This window comes from Triticum aestivum, chromosome 7A, assembly GCF_018294505.1.
Source record: "Triticum aestivum cultivar Chinese Spring chromosome 7A, IWGSC CS RefSeq v2.1, whole genome shotgun sequence".
Lineage (NCBI taxonomy): Eukaryota > Viridiplantae > Streptophyta > Magnoliopsida > Poales > Poaceae > Triticum > Triticum aestivum.
The window spans coordinates 257,492,220-257,498,104 of record NC_057812.1 but is presented as its reverse complement, the minus strand read 5'-3'; the positions used below and the strand labels follow the sequence as shown (position 1 = coordinate 257,498,104).

At 38.8% G+C, this 5,885-nt stretch overlaps 1 long non-coding RNA gene across 8 annotated transcripts; it reads right to left on the bottom strand.

Annotated features, from left to right (window-relative positions):
* Positions 1 to 4,548, bottom strand: LOC123151799 (uncharacterized). Of its 8 annotated transcripts, none has more exons than XR_006475848.1 (5): positions 4,286 to 4,534; positions 3,958 to 4,210; positions 3,049 to 3,124; positions 2,504 to 2,728; positions 1 to 1,901 (listed from the first exon to the last, which is right to left on the bottom strand). It is a non-coding gene; the product is annotated as an uncharacterized lncRNA (long non-coding RNA). The 8 variants fall into 8 exon arrangements; XR_006475847.1 differs by having other exon boundaries at positions 2,504 to 2,723; XR_006475845.1 differs by having other exon boundaries at positions 3,049 to 4,210; positions 4,286 to 4,541.
* Positions 4,549 to 5,885: the final 1,337 nt, after the last annotated feature.

The following is a 5,885-nucleotide window of genomic DNA, read 5'->3' as shown; positions in this document are numbered from 1 at the left end:
TGAACTTTAATATCTCTCACGAGCTACTAAACCTGTGAATTAAACCACTCTCAACAATATTGTACAGTACCAAGATAACACATGAATATTTATTTATTGTACATATACCCAGCTACTTTGAACAAAGCACGGCCTCCAGGCTAAGATTTGTATGCATATCTTATTAACATTAGCCCTTCGCAAACAATTACAATGCTCACAAGTAAAATAAAGGTTTCCTCTTACTGTAATGCAACTAAAAACAGATTATAACTTGTTAGCACTTTACTGCCACTATATGAATTTCTCTATTTTTATTTATTTAGTTCCAGATTGTAATGTCAAAGCCAGCAGTCTATGCAATACATATCATACATAATAAAAATCATTAGGTGAGAAAAATAAATATGCTAGGTTTAAAGGTTCGGTCTAAATATGTCAATATCATTTCAGAATGTATACTTGTCAGCCAAGCTTATGTAATTGTTGGCATAAAAAATTAACAATCACGCCATGCCAACTTTCTTGAAAACAGAAGCCACCTTTCTATATATCTAAAAAATGCAATCGCTTAGTGTGCAATGTTGGAAGGCATCTACGTTAAATTGATTGGAGAAATTATCCATCACCACTAATGGCCTGCTTTTTGCTGCTTTATCCTTACTGTCTTCTTGCATGAAGCAAATCCACCCTATTCTTTTAGCATAACAGCTAGCGACTCTAGTTGCTCCAGTCGACACCAATACTGCCTATTAGCTAGAGTGCCGCATCACTGTTATCAGCAACTGTATCAAGTTAACACAACAACCCATGATTGCGCGTTGAGTACCTGCCGGAGCGGTGGCGCGAGCCTGATGCAGAACTCTCACAATGCACCCCACACGACGGGGCATGGCGCGAGGCAGCTGGAGCGGCAGTCACCGGCTCCTCGACAACATGGCCTTCGCAGCAAGTATGTGATGAAGCCCTCTCTCCAACAGAACCTGCAACTTCACCTTCATTTTCCTTCTCTTGCTCTGCTTTGGGTTCTTCTGGCAGGAACCTGATCCTTGGTGTTGGTGACAATCACTTGCTGTCCAAACCTCCTAGTACATTGCGAATCATTATCTGATCTACAAAACACACTTAGGAAAAGCAATACTACATCCAAGGATATGCACATATTGACCGATGCAGCAAAACCAAACACAAATAAATCATTGGATGGTCAAGACTCCTACATTGCATATTATCGCCCTAGTATGTAGATCTGCAGGTAGCCGATCACATGAGAACCGTGATCAAATGCAGTATACCTGGAGAAACAATAGAAGTGAAATACTTCAAAATCTAATTTGGGAAGAAGCAAGATCCTTTGCTTACATGAGAACTGTGATGATACAGTCAGCGCATCAGTTGATAGTTGCGTTGGAGATGAAGAAAAGTAAACTATCAACATCTCTTTCCAACAGGTATTACCTATCAACATCTCCATCTTTCTCACCCATTCTCTATCTCCCTCTGCTCCAGTCCAGACCCATAAATTTCCCGCAACCTCTCCATCCCCCTTTGTATCCTCCCCAGTCACCACGGGCCGCCTCCTCCGCCTTCCTGCTGGATCGTACCGTGACGCTGCCTACTGCCCAGCTTGCGGATCCTACCATGCTTAACAGTTGACTACCTGAACCTGTACAAACCTAAACTACATGTGCAAAAGACACTCGTATGCTCCTGCTAATTAATCAAGCCTAAATTCACTTGTTTGACTGGATGGATCCTCTGTTGATTCATGCGCTCCGAGATGGATGGATCAAATCCCTGGCTTCACTTGAGCACACCTGGTATCAATGAGTGGGTCACTCAACTCCACCGTCCGATGAATCTGCTCTAGCCCTTGGACGGGCCTCAGACCTCGAATTCATCGATCATACGGTGGTGTAAAACTACAATAACATCAAAAGCAACTACTGTGAGTTACTCAAATCGAACAAAAAGAGACACATATTTTTCAAAGAGAAATTAGAGGTGCTTCACATTAATCCATATAGAAAAGGAGCAGCAATTTAACAACCATATGAAGGCACCCCCCACAACTTGCTCAGGCTACTTTATAGTGTGCATTGTTCTGGAGGCCATGATCCACCCACAACAGAATCCCCGACCTTTCTTGCCCCAAAATCATACAGAATATTATGCACAGAATTATCCAAATTGCTACTAAAAGCTACCAGCCAACAGCAAGAAGAAGAAAAAGAAATTCTTAGTATTCTATATATAAGTGTTTAAACAGAACTTCTACCTGGCTTTTCAAGGGAAAAAGGGAAAAGAAAGGATGTAAGCTAGTACTTTAGCACTAAAAAGTGATGTTGCATTAGAATAGTAGGAGTACAGGAAAAAATAGAAGAACCATCTCAATAGCAGAATTCTTCTACCATCAGAGTTCTCACAACCATCAAGATAAAAAAACTCAGCTCGACAAACTGATTTAACTAATGCTAAATAAATTGATGATTTTCTCAAAAATTTCTCCAAGTAAACAACACACCTCTTGCAAATATAGTTGTCGACTTGAATGGAATACTCGCAGCAGTCGACATGCCCGTTGTATTCCTGCTATGACCATTCGCCCGCCAACCTGCTGCAAGCCCACAACTGCATGGTGCTGCTCATTTGTTTGGGAGATTGCAGACGCAGCTGCAAGTCAACCTCTGCGCCAAAGTGCATGTCTGCAGCTCCATGTCGTTCCATGATGTTGACAGCATGTGCTTAGCTCAAGAGATGGAGACATTATCAAAGAATCCTCATTTAATTATCTATGTATGCCATGATAACATAAAAAGGACATTGCATTGATGTAGGCATGAAACGAAGTGCCAGATTATACAGTTTCATATACACTTTTATGGTTTTATTCATATATCATACGGTGTGTCGACAAATGGCACTACTGTGTGAGATCAATTAATTCTGAATATGCAAGTCTAGGGCAGTACTGCCCCAGTAATAATATATGTGTAACTATGAGCTAATTTCCAGCATATTCAGTTAGCAGTTGGATGAGTACTATTTTTTATCATCTCAGATTCCTACCAACATGCCAGCCATTGTCCTTGTTCCTATCACGATGTGATTCTTCAGATGGACACTAAAATGATGAATTTTCTACCTGCACACAATTGTAACATGCCTTTATATTAGTATATATTCAAGGATGGAACATGCCTTCAGATGCATGCAAGCTTTACGTTGCTGACCTTTGGGTCACAAATGAAAACAGAACGTACTGCTCTTTAACACAAAAATTACTTGATGTATTTAGGAGATGTCCACAAATAACAAAATTTCTAATTAACTGGGAATAGAAGATTCAAGTAGGTAGGAGTAGATACGTAACAGAGTGATAAAGATTGGCATTAATGCATCTATATATGCTGCAAATCCTTTGTTTAGAGATCTGAAGTCAGTTCAACATCAAAAGTGTGACCATCTAGAGAAGTGTGGACTGTGGACATAGGTGCAGAACAACAATTATAGGTATATCAATTACTGACTAAAGTTAGATACAGCCAAAGTAATAACGCTGGGCGGGGTAGTATACAATCTAGACATAGGTTTGATGTAATTCAAAAATGAAAAAATATGATTAGGAAATACAAATGGGAGTATTACTAATTCTTGAGACCAAAGATGTCTTTTCTATTAACATTTATTTTAATAGATAAGAGATGAAATACTTGAAGGGAAGACTACTCCAAGAAAAGATGGTATAACTCCAGAGATGAACTGCCTACAATTTCAGCTAACAAACATTCCAGAATTGATCCATGGTTAACTTGAACATATCAAATTAACTTTGACTTGGTGGACTGATACTCTACGTTCATCATCATAACCCTTTTAACTTTCCACAATATGTGCTTTCCCAGGTACCAGTTAGCACTGACCTATGGTTCTTTATCTAGTTCAATTAAGGGAAGTGATGCAAACTGAGTTACTTACTGAGGTCCAAAATGGATCGATATGCAGAGATGTAGAAGGTCCTGCATTGGAAAAAAGCCAGCATGGGGCTACGATATACGTCGTCCTGAACCTTGACTTAACGGTGCATCGTGTTCTACACATGATGGACAAGATGTTTCAATAGAAAGTCCTTGAGGAGCTGCATGTCCATGGCGTCCCAGATCCGTGAAGAAGCCCTTGACGGCGGCGACCGTGGTGGATGGGGAAATCTCACGGCGTGCTCCATCTGCATCTGCAGCAGAGGATATGAAGAGAAGGTGAGGTGTAGGGGTGGCGGATCCCAGTCAAGAAGGAAGGAGGGGTGAACCTGGGGTCGCCGGAGACGCGCCGGCGAAGCCCTGCCCGAAACCCTAGCCACGGGGTGGGGTTGCGAGCGTGCGGTAGAGTCCGGGAGCGGAGAATCTAGCCGGAGGGAAGGGAGGCGCGGACCGTGGGGAGCTCGGGGGCATGCTGCACGACGCTGGAGGTCGCCGGAAGCGGCCGGTGTGGGCGGCGGCGGCGGCGACTTAATGGGCGAGAGGGAGAGGAGGCGAGCCCATGCGTGTGTTGTTGTGTTTTTTTCCCTTCATACCGGTTCGCTTTGGACTGCGGGTTGAATACAAAAGAGCACAGGGACTTTTTTGCAAAATCGCCGACGACGTACGGGCAGAAGCATTAGCTGCTTTATTAGTAGGTAAAGATTATTATTATTATATTATTATTATTATTATTATTATTATTATTATTATTATTATATAATATAATATAATTATAATATAATATAATTATAATATAATTATAATTATAATTATATATATATATATTATATATTATATATATATTATTATATTATATTATATATATATATATTATATATTATATATATATATTATTATTATTATTATATATTATATATATATAATAATAAATATATAATATATATATACTAGCAAAAGAGCCCGTGCGTTGCAACGGAAAAAGAAAATAACGCACGTCCCTAATCCAATAACCATGACTAAGACCCCAATAGATATTGCCGAGGCATCTCTCTCGGCATTAGATGAGAATCTGCTTTATTTTCATGCAATATTTTGCCGAGGCGTACATGCAAGGTTATCGACGGTTTCTTCTGTCTTCAATTTGGTTTTGATGGGGTGTTCATTGTAATCCGGGTCGATGTCAATACCAAAGAAAGATGGATCGTGCGCTACTCATTAAGGTTGCATTCTAAATAGCATTTTGAAAATGTTTAACAGGTAAAATAACATCAGATTCATATTCTACATATTTTTCTAATCAAATTTAATATATAACATGTTAAAATTAGAGTTAGGGTTTAAAAGATGTATTTTGATAAAGTATTATTTGTTCTAGATGGAATGCGGGTTAATTATAGAAAAAAGGCAAAAACGATACGTTTTCTCGGAGTGTGGGTTATTTATCAGAAAAAGAAGGGGGTTTTCTATAAAACAGTAAAAAAGGGTTCGTTTTCTCACTTAACTGATATAGCGAGTTAATTACCTGAAAACAAAGGGGGTCTTCTGTAAAAAAAATGCTGCTGGTGAACAGGCAGAAGTAATGCATATTTTATTAATATAGTAAACATGCCCGTGCGTTCTAATGAGAGAAAAAAATCATAATTTCGAATGGCAATGATCACATTTTACTACATCATCGATATACACTATCACTCTCATTTTTGTGAAAACATGAACAATTTTTAAAAGTCATGAACATTTTCTTAAACTCATGAGCATATTTGAAATTGTGAACTTTTTAAAATTCACAAACATTTTGTAAAATCAAGAACGTTTTCTGAATTCATGAACATATTATATGCAAACATTTTGTTTAATCTGCGAACATTTCTAGAATCGGCTAACATTTTTTTGGGATTTGATCAAATAATTTTCTAAATTAGTGAACAT